Genomic DNA, 14,460 nt, shown 5'->3' with positions numbered 1-14,460 from the left:
CGGTGCTATGGAGGATAAGGTTGAATCCATTTGGGTGGAAATCAGGAATAGTAAGGCGAAAAAGTCACTGATAGGAGTAGTCTATCGGCCACCAAATAGTAACGATATGGTGGGGCAGGCAATAAACAAAGAAATAACTGATGCATGTAGAAATGGTACAGCAGTTATCATGGGGGATTTTAATCTACATGTTGATTGGTTTAACCAGGTCGGTCAAGGCAACCTTGAGGAGGAGTTTATAGAATGTATCCGTGATAGTTTCCTAGAACAGTTTGTAATGGAACCTACGAGGGAACAAGCGGTGCTAGATCTTGTCCTGTGTAATGAGACAGGATTGATTCATGATCTCATAGTTAGGGATCCTCTCGGAAGGAGCGATCACAATATGGTGGAATTTAAAATACAGATGAAGGGTGAGAAAGTAAAATCAAATACTAGTGTTTTGTGTTTAAACAAAGGAGATTACAAGGGGATGAGAGAATAACTAGCTAAGGTAGACTGGGAGCTAAGACTTTATGGTGGAACAGTTGAGGAACAGTGGAGAACCTTCCAAGCGATTTTTCACAGTGCTCAGCAAAGGTTTATACCAACAAAAAGGAAGGACGGAAGAAAGAGGGAAAATCGACCGTGGGTATCTAAGGAAATAAGGGAGAGTATCAAATTGAAGGAAAAAGCATATAAAGTGGCAACCTTTGGGGCAGCACAGTAGCATGGTGGTTAGCATAAATGCTTCACAGCTCCAGGGTCCCAGGTTCGATTCCCGGCTGGGTCACTGTCTGTGCGGAGTCTGCACATCCTCCCCGTGTGTGCGTGGGTTTCCTCCGGGTGCTCCGGTTTCCTCCCACAGTCCAAAGATGTGCGGGTTAGGTGGATTGGCATGCTAAATTGCCCGTAGTGTCCTAAAATGTAAGGTTAAGGGGGGGGTTGTTGGGTTACGGGTATAGGGTAGATACGTGGGCTTGAGTAGGGTGATCATTGCTCGGCACAACATCGAGGGCCGAAGGGCCTGTTCTGTGCTGTACTGTTCTGTGTTCTGTGTTCTGTGGCAAAGATTGCTGGGAGATTAGAGCACTGGGAAATCTTTAGGGGGCAACAGAAAGCTACTAAAAAAGCTATAAAGAAGAGTAAGATAGAGTATGAGAGTAAACTTGCTCAGAATATAAAAACAGACAGTAAAAGTTTTTACAAATATATAAGACAAAAAAGAGTGGCTAAGGTAAATATTGGTCCTTTAGAGGATGAGAAGGGAGTTTTAATAATGGGAAGTGAGGAAATGGCTGAGGAACTGAACAGGTTATTTGGGTCGGTCTTCACAGTGGAAGACACAAATAACATGCCAGCGACTGATAGAAATGAGGCTATGACAGGTGAGGACCTTGAGAGGATTGTTATCACTAAGGAGGGAGTGATGGGCAAGCTAATGGGGCTAAAGGTAGACAAGTCTCCTGGCCCTGATGGAATGCATCCCAGAGTGCTAAGAGAAATGGCTAGGGAAATTGCAGATGCACTAGTGATAATTTACCAAAATTCACTAGACTCTGGGGTGGTCCCGGTGGATTGGAAATTAGCAAACGTGACACCACTGTTTAAAAAAGGAGGTAGGCAGAAAGCAGGAAATTATAGGCCAGTGAGCTTAACTTCGGTAGTAGGTAAGATGCTGGAATCTATCATCAAGGAAGAAATTGCGAGGCATCTGGATAGAAATTGTCCCATTGGGCAGACGCAGCATGGGTTCGTAAAGGGCAGGTCATGCCTACTTAATTTAGTGGAATTTTTTGAGGACATTACCAGTGCAGTAGATAACGGGGAGCTGATGGATGTGGTATATCTGGATTTCCAGAAAGCCTTTGACAAGTTTCCACACAAAAGGTTGCTGCATAAGATAAAGATGCATGGCATTAAGGGTAAAGTAGTAGCATGGATAGAGGATTGGTTAATTAATAGAAAGCAAAGAGTTGGGATAAATGGGTGTTTCTCTGGTTGGCAATCAGTAGCTAGTGGTGTCCCTCAGGGATTAGTGTTGGGCCCACAATTGTTCACAATTTACATAGATGATTTGGAGTTGGGGACCAAGGGCAATGTGTCCAAGTTTGCAGATGACACTAAGATGAGTGGTAAAGCGAAAAGTGCAGAGGATACTGAAGTCTGCAGAGGGATTTGGATAGGTTAAGTGAATGGGCTAGGGTCTGGCAGATGGAATACAATGTTGACAAATGTGAGGTTATCCATTTTGGTAGGAATAACAGCAAACGGGATTATTATTTAAACGATAAAATATTAAAGCATGCCACTGTTCAGAGAGACTTGGGTGTGCTAGTGCATGAGTCACAGAAGGTTGGTTTACAAGTGCAACAGGTGATTAAGAAGGCAAATGGAATTTTGTCCTTCATTGCTAGAGGGATGGAGTTTAAGACTAGGGAGGTTATGTTGCAATTGTATAAGGTGTTAGTGCAGCCACACCTTGAGTATTGTGTTCAGTTTTGGTCTCCTTACTTGAGAAAGGACGTACTGGCGCTGGAGGGTGTGCAGAGGAGATTCACTAGGTTAATCCCAGAGCTGAAGGGGTTGGATTATGAGGAGAGGTTGAGTAGACTGGGTTTGTACTCGTTGGAATTTAGAAGGATGAGGGGGGATCTTATAGAAACATTTAATATTATGAAGGGAATAGATAGGATAGATGCGGGCAGGTTGTTTCCACTGGCGGGTGACAGCAGAACTAGGGGACATAGCCTCAAAATAAGGGGAAGTAGATTTAGGACTGAGTTTAGGAGGAACTTCTTCACCCAAAGGGTTGTGAATCTATGGAATTTCTTGCCCAGTGAAGCAGTTGAGGCTCCATCATTAAATGTTTTTAAGGTAAAGATAGATAGTTTTTTGAAGAATAAAGGGATTAAGGGTTATGGTGTTCGGGCCGGAAAGTGGAGCTGAGTCCACAAAAGATCAGCCATGATCTAATTGAATGGCGGAGCAGGCTCGAGGGGCCAGATGGCCTACTCCTGCTCCTAGTTCTTATGTTCTTATGTAAACCGCTTCTGTACGCTCTCCAAAGCATCCACATCCTTCTGGTAGTGTGGCAACCAGAATTGTACACAATATTCCAAATGGGGCCTACTAAGATCCTGTATAGCTGCAACATGACTTGTCAATTTTTATATTCAATGCCCTGACCAATGAAGGCCAGCATGCCATCTGCCTTCTTGACCACCTCATCCACATGGGTTGCCACTTTCAGTGATCGGTGGACATGCACACCCAGATCTCTCTGCCTGTCAGTACTCGCAAGAGTTCTACCATTTATTGTATAATTTCTACATGCATTGGACCTTCCAATGTGCATTACCTCACATTTGTCCGGATTAAATTCCATCTGTCTTTTCTTTGCCCAAGACTCCAACCAGTTTATATCCCGCTGTATTCTCTGACAATCCTCTTCACTATCCGCAGCTCCACCAATTTTTGTGTCATCAGCGAACTTGCTAATCAGACCTGCTACATTTTCTTCCAAATCATTTATATGCACCACAAATAACAAAGACCCCAGAACTGATCCTTGTGGAACGCCGCTAGTCACAGCCTTCCATTCCGAAAATCACCCTTCTGTGCCCAAGCCAGTTCTGTAGCCAACTTACCAGCTCTCCTCTGACCTCATGTGACTTCACCTTTTGTACCAGTTCACCATGAGGTACCTTGTCAAAGGCTTTACTGAACTCCATGTATGCAACATCTACTGCCTTTCCCTTATCTATCATCTTTGTCATTTCCTCAAAAAACTCAATCAAATTAGTGAGGCACGACCTCCCCATCACAAAACCATGATGTCCGTCACTAATAAGTCCATTTGTTTCCAAATGTGAGTAAATCCTATCTCTCAAAATCTTTTCCAATAATTTCCCTACCACTGACGTATGGCTCACCGGCCTATAATTTCCTGGATTATCCCTGCTGTCCTTCTTAAACGATGGAACAACATTGGATACTCTCCAGTCCTTTCGAACTTCACCTGTAGCCAATGAGCATACAGAGATTACTGTTAAGGCCCCATCAATTTCCTCCCTCAGTATTCTGGGTATATCCCTTTAGGCCCTGGGGAATTATGTACTATAATGCTTTTTAAGATGCCCAACACCTCTATCAATATCAACAAGACTCAGAATATCTACACACTCTACCCTATACTCCTCATCCACCAAGTCTTTCTCTTTGGTGAATACTGAGGCAAAGTATTCATTTAGTATCTCGTCCATTTCCTCTGATTCCATCCATAGATTCCCTCCAATAACCTTGAATGGACCAATTCTTTCTCTGGCTACCCTCTTGCTCTTTACATATGTATAAAACGCTTTCCTTCATCCTGCTTGCCAACAACATTTTCTAGCCTTCCTAACTCCTACCTTAAGTTCCTTCCTACTTGCTTTATTTTCTTCAAGGGCTTCATCTGTCCTAAGCCTTTTAGACCTTACGAATGCTTCCTTTTCTTTTTGACAAGGTTCATAGTATCCCTCGTTATCCAGGATTCCATATACTTACCATCCTTACCTTTTGTCCTCACAGGTATATGCCAGTCCTGAATTCTAATCAACTAACATTTGAAAGCCTCCCACATGCCTTGTCCAGTCAACACTCTCCAGATCCTGACTAATGCTATTGTAATTAGCTTTCCCCCACTCTAACACCTTTGCCTGAGGACCACTCTTGTCCTTTTCCATAAGCAGCTTAAACTTACGGAATTATGATCACTGTTCCCAAAATGATCTCCTACTGAAACTCATTCCCCAGCACCAGGTCTAATATGGCCCCTTCCCGAGTTGGACTATTTACATATTTCAAGAACGCTCTTGGATGCTCCTTACAAATTCTGCCCAATCCATGCCTCCAGCAGTAAGTGTGTCCCGTCAATATAGGGAAAGTTAAAAACACCCACCACAACAACCCTATTGTTTATGCATCTTTCCAAGATCTGTCTGCATATCTGCTCCTCTATCTCCCGCTGGCTGTTAGGAGGTCTATAGTTTGCTGCTCAACGCCGATTCACTTAAGATAGGTCCGTCAATTTTCAGCATCACTCACTGGTACCATGATGTGTTGGGCAGGCTGGGTCGATGTGGACTGCACTTGATGCAGTATAGCGAGAGACAGACCTCCAATACTTGATAAGATGCAACACGATTTTATTTAACATCTTAACTACTATACATGTTCAACTGTGGGTTGACACGATGCTGACTTGACTGGAGACCTAGTGCTAATTCAGTACCCAGTCTAAGATGGCCTGCTCTCTGGTTGGTTCCTCCACATATTGGTCAAGAAAATCATCCCGTATACGCTCCAGGAATTCCTCCTCTACAGCATTGTGGCTCATTTGATTTGTCCAATCTATGTGAAGATTAAAATCACCCATGATCACCGACATTCCTTTGCTACATGCATCTCTAATTTCTTGTTTAATGCCATTCCCAACCTCATCAGTGCAGTTTGGGGGGTCTATATATGACACCCACTAAGGTTTTTTTGTCCCTTGGTATTTCTCAATACCAAGATTCCACATTGTCAGCGCTAATATCCTTTCTCACTACTGTGTTAATTTCCTCTTTAACCGGCAGTGCCACGCCACCACCTTTTATGCCTGGATACCCTGCTTTGAGAAAGAAAACATCCTTCAAGAACCGGCATGCAAGGGCGGTACGGTGGCACAGTCGTTAGCACTGCTACCTCACGGCGCAAATGACACAGGTTCGATCCCAGCCCTAGGTCCCTGTCCATGTGGAGTTTGTATATAATTCCCGTGTCTGCATGGGTCTCACCCCACAGCCCAAAAATGTGCAGGGTAGACTACTGTACCCTGGGGGGAGGGATGGTAGCCTGGACCGGGGTAGTAGCGGGTAATGACTTGGCACCAGGTCCATGCACACGGGGTGTCTCCCTTGGCATCAGGGTATTTTGGCTCAGACCACCATTGCTGAAGTATGTTATTGAAATGCACCTCTCTGGTGCTATCTACAAGCTCCTGACTGTAAATGCTCAGGGAGGCTCTGGTGATGTGTGAGCCCATCCAGGCTGCCCCTTTGGAAACCCTCATATCCAGCAGTATCATCAAGGGGATGGGCTTGGCCATGCTTAATCACCGGCCCACCAGGTGTTGATAATTGTCAGAAGCGCAGTCCCACTGCAGAGGAAATAGGAGATTGGTAGATCCCAATTGAAGGACACATGGATCATGACCTTTGGAACCGTTCTTTTTTTTTTAAAAATAATTTTTATTGAAATTTTTACAAAATACAAACAGCTCAACTCTATTAACAAAACAACCGCGGTAACACCCCAAGAACAATTCCCACCCAACTTCAAAAGCAACTACAAACAAGAGAAAAAAAAACAAAAAACACCTGACAAAAGGGAAAGAGATAACACCCGCCACATCCCACAGACCCATGTACACAGTTCTCCCTCCCCCCGATCCAAACCCCCCCCCCCCCCCCCCCGGGTTGCTGCTGCTGCCGGCCTATTTCCCTACCGTTCTGCCAGGAAGTCCAGGAAAGGCTGCCACCGCCTAAAGAACCCCGGTACTGATCCCCTCAGGGCAAATTTCACCTTCTCCAATTTAACGAACCCCGCCATATCATTGATCCAGGCCTCCACACTTGGGGGCCTCGCATCCTTCCACTGAAGAAGAATCCTCCACCGGGCTACTAGGGACGCAAAGGCCAGAACACCGGCCTCTTTCGCCTCCTGATATCCTGGCTCCACTGCAACCCCAAAAATTGCGACTCCCCAGCCTGGCTTGACCCTGGATCCCACCACCCTCGACACTGTCCTTGCTACCCCCTTCCAAAACTCTCCCAGCGCTGGGCACGCCCAAAACTTATGGGCGTGGTTCGCTGGGCTCCCCGAGCATCTAGCACACCTGTCCTCGCCCCCGAAAAACCTACTCATCCTCGTCCCAGTCATGTGGGCCCTATGCAGCACATTGAACTGTATGAGGCTAAGCCTCGCACAGGAAGAGGAGGAATTCACTCTCTCCAGGGCATCCACCCATGTCCCCTCCTCAATCTCCTCACCCAGCTCCTCTTCCCATTAACCCTTCAGTTCCTCCACCGAGGCCTCGTCTACCTCCTGCATCACCCGGTATATGTCCAAAATCCTCCCTCCTCCAACCCACATCCCCGAGAGCAACCGATCCCGCACCCCTCGTGGGGGCAGCAAGGGGAACCCCTCCACCTGCTGCCTGGCAAATGCCCTCACCTGCATGTACCTAAACATGTTCCCCGGGGGGAGCCCAAACTTCCCCTCTAACTCCCCCAAGCTCGCGAACCTCCCCTCCACAAACAGGTCCCTCAACCTCCTAACCCCTGTCCTGTGCCAGCCCAGGAATCCGCCATCAATGCTCCCTGGGACGAACCGATGGTTCCCCGTATCGGGGCTTCCATTAGAGCCCCCCACTTCTCCCCTGTGCCGTCTCCATTGCCCCCAAATTTTGAGGGTAGCCGCCACCACCGGGCTCGTGGTATGCCTCATTGGAGGGAGCGGCAACGGCGCCGTTACCAGCGCCTCCAGGCTCGTGCCCACACATGACGCCGCCTCCATCCTCTTCCATGCTGCCCCTTCCTCGTCCATTACCCACTTACGCACCATCGCTGCGTTGGTAGCCCAATAGTACCACAGAGGTTGGGCAACGCCAGCCCCCCCTATCCCTGCCTCGTTCCACGAACACTCTTCTCACTCTCGGAGTCCCATGCGCCCACACAAATCCCGTGATACTCCTGTTGACCCTCCTAAAAAAGGCCTTTGGGATAAGGATGGGGAGGCACTGGAACAGGAACAAAAACCTCGGGAGCTCCGTCATCTTAACGGACTGCACCCTCCCCGCCAGTGACAGCGGTAACATACCCCACCTCTTAAACTCCTCTTCCATCTGCTCCACCAACCTTGTGAGGTTGAGCTTGTGCAGGGCCCCCCAGCTCCCAGCCACCTGGACCCCTAGGTACCTAAAGCTGTTCCCTGCCTGCTTCAATGGGAGCCTACCAATCCCCTCCTCTTGATCCCCCGGATGCACCACAAACAACTCACTCTTGCCCAGGTTCAACTTATACCCCGAGAAACCCCCGAAGTCACTAAGAATCCTCATCACCTCCGGCATCCCCCCCCACCGGGTCCGCCACATACAGCAACAGGTCGTCCGCATACAGCGACACTCGATGCTCCTCCCCACCCCGCACCAGGCCCTTCCAGTTCCCTGACTCCCTCAATGCCATGGCCAGGGGCTCAATCGCCAACGCGAAGAGTAAGGGACCTCCCCCGGTACAGCCGAAAGTACTCCGACCTCCTCCTATTTGTGGCTACACTCGCCATCGGGGCCTCGTAGAGCAGCCTCACCCACCGGATAAACCCCTCCCCCAACCCAAACCTCTCCAACACCTCCCACAAATACTCCCACTCAACCCTATCAAAGGCCTTCTCCGCATCCATTACCACCACTATCTCCGCCTCCCCTTCCATGGCCGGCATCATAATGACATTGAGGAGCCTTCGCACGTTCGTATTCAACTGCCTTCCCTTCACAAACCCCGTCTGGTCCTCGTGAATGACCCCGGGCACACAATCCTCTATTCTAGTGGCCAGGATCTTTGCCAGCAGCTTAGAGTCGGCGTTCAGCAGCGAAATCGGCCTATATGACCCGCACTGCAGAAGGTCCTTGTCCCGCTTCAGGATCAAGGAAATCAGCGCCTGTGACATAGTTGGGGGCAAAGCCCTCCCTCCTTTGCCTCGTTAAAGGTCCGGACCAACAGGGGGCCCAACAGGTCCAAATACCTTTTATAAAATTCCGCCGGAAACCCATCCGGCCCCGGCGCCTTCCCCGACTGCATGCTCCCTATCCCTTTGACCACCTCCTCCAGCTCGATCGGCGCCCCCAGTCCCTCCACTTGTTCCTCCTCCACCCTCGGGAATCGCAGCTTGTCCAAGAAGTGCCCCATTCCACCCCCCTCCACCGGGGGCTCCGACCGGTACAGTTCCCCATAGATGTCTCTGAAGACACCATTAACATCTACTCCCCTCCGCACCACCTTCCCAGCCTTATCCGTCACTCCCCCAATCTCCCTGGCCGCGTCCCGCTTTCGGAGCTGGTATGCCAGCATCCTGCTCGCCTTCTCCCCATATTCATACACCGCCCTCTGTGCTTTCCTCCACTGAGCTTCCGCCTTTCTGGTAGTCAATAGGTCGAATCTGGCCTGAAGGCTACGCCTCTCCCCCAGCAAACCCTCCTCTGGAGCCTCCGCATATCTCCTATCCACCCGCACCATCTCCCCTATCAGTCTCTCCCTCTCCCTCTGCTCCCCCCTCTCCCTATGGGTTGGGATGGAGATCAATTCCCCCCTCATCACCGCCTTCAATGCCTCCCAGACCGTCCCCACTCTGACCCCGTTGTCTTTGGCCTCAAGGTACCTCTCGATACACCCCCGAACCCTCTCGGCCACCTCCTCATCTGCCAGCAGCCCCAGCTCCAAGCGCCAGAGCGGACGTTGGTCCCTCTCTTCCCCCAGCCCGAGGTCCACCCAGTGCGGGGCATGATCTGAAATGGCAATGGCGGAGTGTTCCACTTCCTCCACCCTCGAAACCAACCCCCTACTCAGGACAAAAAAATCAATCCCCGAGTAGGCCTTATGTACGTGGGAGAAAAACGAGTATTCCCTGGCCCTTGGCCTCGCAAACCTCCAGGGGTCCACCCCCCCCCCCCCCCCCCCCCCCCCCAATCTGGTCCATAAATCCCCTCAGCACCTTAGCCGCCGCCGACCTCCTACCCGTCCGGGACTTGATCGATCCAATGGGGGATCCAGTACCGTGTTGAAGTCCCCCCCCATGATCAGGCCCCCCACCTCCAGGTCTGGAATGCGGCCCAACATACGCCGCATAAACCCCGCATCGTCCCAATTTGGGGCATAAACATTCACCAACACCACTCGCTCCCCCTGCAGCTTGCCACTCACCATCACATATCTCCTGCCACTGTCAGCCACCACATTTAACGCCTCAAACGACACCTTCTTCCCCACCAGGATCGCCACCCCCCTACTCTTCTCACCCAGCCCTGAGTGAAATACTTGGCCCACCCATCCCTTCCTCAGCCGAACCTGGTCCACCACTCTCAGGTGTGTCTCCTGGAGCATGGCCACATCCGCCTTCAGCCCCTTCAGGTGCGCAAATACCCGGGTCCGTTTGACCGGCCCATTCAGCCCCCTCACATTCCAGGTTATCAGCCGGATCAGAGGGCTCCCTGCCCCCTCCCCTGCCGATTAGCCATACACCATCCCTTGCCCACCCCCGGCCAGCGTCCCCCGCTCTGCCAGTTTTCCATGGCGGCAACTCCCCCTCCTCCATCGTGCCCGTCAATGGGTCCTCCCCCCCCCCCCCAGCTCTTGCGCGGGAAAAAAAAACAGCCAGCATCGACCCGCGCTTCTCAGCCCCGACCCCGCCCCCGCCCCCACCATCTCCCAGCGCGGGAAACCCGCAGAAAGCCCGCGCTTTAGCCCTGCCCGGCCCCGCCTCCTCCAGGGCTACTCCCATTGTCAGTCCCCCCCACCAGCTCCCCGAACTCCCCATTTACCCCTCTGCCCGAACCCGTCCACCCGACCCCTGCAGAAAAACCCATATAGAAAAGACAAATCAACATCACCCCACCCACCCTAAGGCCAACCCACATCTTACATTAAACCAAGCAAATACAAATACAGTATTATACAGCATCCCCCATCTTAGACCCTCAGTTTGAGTCCAATTTCTCGGCCTGCATAAAGGCCCACGCCTCCTCCGGGGACTCAAAATAATGGTGCCGATCCTTATAGGTGACCCACAGACGCGCCAGCTGCAACATGCCGAACTTCACACTCCGTCTATGGAGCACCGCCTTCGTCCGGTTAAGCCCGGCCCTCCGCCTCGCCACCTCTGCACTCCAGTCCTGGAAGATCCGCACCCCCGTGTTCTCCCACTTGCTGCTCTGCTCCTTCTTGGCCCACCGGAGCACACACTCACGATCCACGAACCGATGAAACCGCACCAACACCGCCCGCGGCGGCTCGTTCGGCTTGGGCCTCCTAGCCAGAATTCTGTGGGCCCCCTCTAACTCCAGGGGCCCCTGGAAGGACCCAGCCCCCATCAGCGAGTTTAACATAGTCACCACATAGGCCGCTAGGTCCGACCCCTCCAGCCCCTCCGTGAGGCACAAGATCTGCAAATTCTTCCTCCTCGACCGGTTGTCCAGCTCCTCGAACCGCTCCTGCCATCTTTTATGGAGCGCCTCGTGCATCTCCACCTTCCCCGCCACGGCCACGACCTCATCCTCCCTTTCAGAGGCCTGCTGCTGCAGCTCCCGGATCGCAGCCCCCTGGGCTGTCTGGGTCTCCATCAGCTCCCTGTTGGTTACCTTCAGTGACTCCAGCAGCTACAACTTAAGCTCCTGGAAGCAGCGCAGCAGAGTCGCCTGCTGCTCCTGAGCCCACTGCCTCAGCTCCTCAAGTCCTCCGCCGGCCGCCATTTTGTCTTCCCCTGCTTTTTCGGGGGTGCTTTCTCCGGCTTTCTCCTTACCCCACTCCTGGTCCGGACCATAGGACCGTTGGGGTCGACTCCTGACCTCTTCCCACGTCGGGATTTGCTGCCACAGCTCCGTTGGGGGCCCTGAAAAGAGCCCCAAAGTCCGTTCTCAGCGGGAGCTGCCGAATGTGCGACTTAGCTCCACATTGCCGCCACCGGAAGTCCTTTGGAACCGTTCTTGACACACTGCTCCTCTCATAACAGAGACCTCACCAGTGATACATAACTCTCAGCATCACGAGCTGTCTTCTCCTGGTGAGACTGGCAGTACTGACCTCTCTGTCTCCTCCCAGGCTCTGTGCAGGAGGATAGGTTCAAGTCTGCAGTCCATCCTGGAGAGTGGATATCCTCTCATTGGCATCGAGCAGTGGATCCACTTCAGACTCCTGAAATTAGGGGCAGATCTTCCTGGAGCCATCTTTGTGGCTGGAATGAGCGTATGGTGAATGGAGCGCTTATAAGTAGCTCCAGCTTGTTAGGCTCTTTAGCGCGAAATCCTGTCCTGCTCCTCCCATCCCTGAAACCTAGCATCCAATCTCACCGGCTCAATTACATGATTCTCTCGAACCGGCATCAGCTTCAAACCCGCCCCTCGCTTAAAATGCTGCCGAAATTGCCTCCATGTTTACAGCAAGTTTTCCTGATGCTGTGAATGAGGGACTGGGCATCCTTTACCGCCGAGAGGTTGGGTGAGCCAGCAGCACGGTCGCCACTACTGCTTGGGAGGCGGTGTCAGCGACTGTCACTGCGGGTAAGATAACCAGGCAGACCGCTGTTCAATGTCAGAAGAAGACCACCAACCTCCACCGAGCAGAAGGGTAATTTACCACCTCTCCCCTGGCATTAGTTCTGCATGCCACAAATCACTGGCTGACACCTCACACCCTCCCCACATCTGGGGCTGGATTCTCCAATAATGGGGCTATATCCCCAGGCCAGCGTTAAAAAGCTGGCGCTTCTCTCTGGACTTTCCTTAAGAAAGTCCTGAGCGATTCTTCTATCTACAGGGGCCTGGCAGGGCTCTGGAATGCTCCTCGCAGCTCTGGCTGTGGATAAGCGCCTCCGGTCGGGAGTCTGCACATGCGCACGGCGGTGGCCTGCAGCGACCGTCCCGTGGAACATGGCAGACTCGGACCGCTGAGCGGCATCAAAAATGTAGGTCCCCATGAGATTGTGCGTGCCCACGGGTCCTTGACACCCGATCCCTCCCCTGGCCGTCCATGTGGCCCCCGGTGATTGATATCCCCACCCCCATCAGGGTGGCAGCGGGCTGAGTCCGCAGCCGCCAACCGAGGTTCCTGTGGCTGCAGACTTAGAACCACGCTGTCGGGAACTTGGCCAGTTTTGTGCGGAGCTCTGAGGAGACCACCATCAAAGTGTGACAGCTATCACCTGACCTTCCATCAGCACAGAGACACACATCTCGGTGGCGACATTAGTTTTTAAAAATAAATTTAGAGTACCCAATTCATTTTTTCCAATTAAGAGGCAATTTAGTGTCGCCAATCTACCTACTCTGCACATCTTTGGGTTGTGGGGCGAAACCCACGCAAACATGGGGAGAATGTGCAAACTCCACACATGGTCAGTGACCCAGAGCCGGGCTCAAACCTATGACCTCGGCGGCGTGAGACAGCTGTGCTAACCACTGCACCACCATGCTGCCCTGGTGGGCGACATTAGTGGACAGGCGTCTAGGGCACAATCTGGTGAGTACCACGCAGTTGGTGATGTACATCAGATAGAGGCAGGAACATCCAAGGGAGTCAATAGTCCAAGGCCTGCTGGATCCCTAGACTCAGCTGAGTCCCAGTTAGATGCCAAGCCTCTGGACAAAGTTATCCTCGAACTGATGCAGATGATATGACAGAGCTGTGAGATTCAGGAGGGGATGTCAGCGACGTTCCACTGAGTGCATAGCCAATTGGAGGAGTCCCAAATGCTATGGGCTCAGGAGATGATTCCAACGATGCATGGTACCAAGGAAAGCCTGCAGCATGAGGTCAGCGTCTTGAGTGGTGGTGCCCATGGCATGGCTCAGTCTAAGATGACCGTGGCTGAGGGGCATGTGCCAGACACTGGTGGACATTGCCGAGGTGCTGCAGATCATGGCCCAAGTCACTGAGGATCATGGCCCAAGTCAACACCAAAGTGCAGACAATGAGGGGGGGTGGGGCTGCTATGGCTGGCAAACCCAGATGACTTAGAGGCCTCTGGAGCTCACTCCATCTGCCGCTCAATCACATGGAGGCCCAATGGACCTACAGGCACCATCCAGGAGGAGGAAGCTCTGGAGGCCAACCAGGAGCCTGCCACCAAGGAGACGACGGTGGTCTCCAGTTCTTCTTGCCACCCCTCTAATTCCCAAACCTCCATCCTCACAAATCACTGGCTGACACCTCGCACCTTCCCCACATCTGATCTTTGTGTTTGTTCCTCAGAACCCCCGGCACCCACCAGCACAATCCCTTCATGTCTAGGTATGGTGCCCACACATGCCACCTGCTTTCGACCCCCCTCTGCCCTCCCTTTGTCCCCACAGGAAAATATAGCCCATAATAAGCATAAAAGGGCCAAGCCGGGCGGCAGAGTACCAAAGATCATGACTATGTGTAGCGAGGGGAAAGGTTAGCTGGGGTTACAGGATAGGGTGGAGATCTTCGGCTTAAGTAGGTGCCTGACTCTCTCCATTCACCCCCACCCCCGGGCACAGTGGTCCAAAATCACCCCCCCCCCTACCGATGCAGACCCCATTCAGAGGATGAGTGTGAGCGCGCTGTCAGCAGAAAGATAGGAGTCAGACTTTGGCACCGCCGCTTACCTCACAGCGAATTATCATCACTCGCCTGTCATGTGTATTAACCCGCTGACACAGGCCCA

Source organism: Scyliorhinus canicula, chromosome 18, assembly GCF_902713615.1.
Source record: "Scyliorhinus canicula chromosome 18, sScyCan1.1, whole genome shotgun sequence".
Classification (NCBI taxonomy): Eukaryota; Metazoa; Chordata; class Chondrichthyes; order Carcharhiniformes; family Scyliorhinidae; genus Scyliorhinus; species Scyliorhinus canicula.
This window is presented reverse-complemented; position numbering follows the sequence as displayed.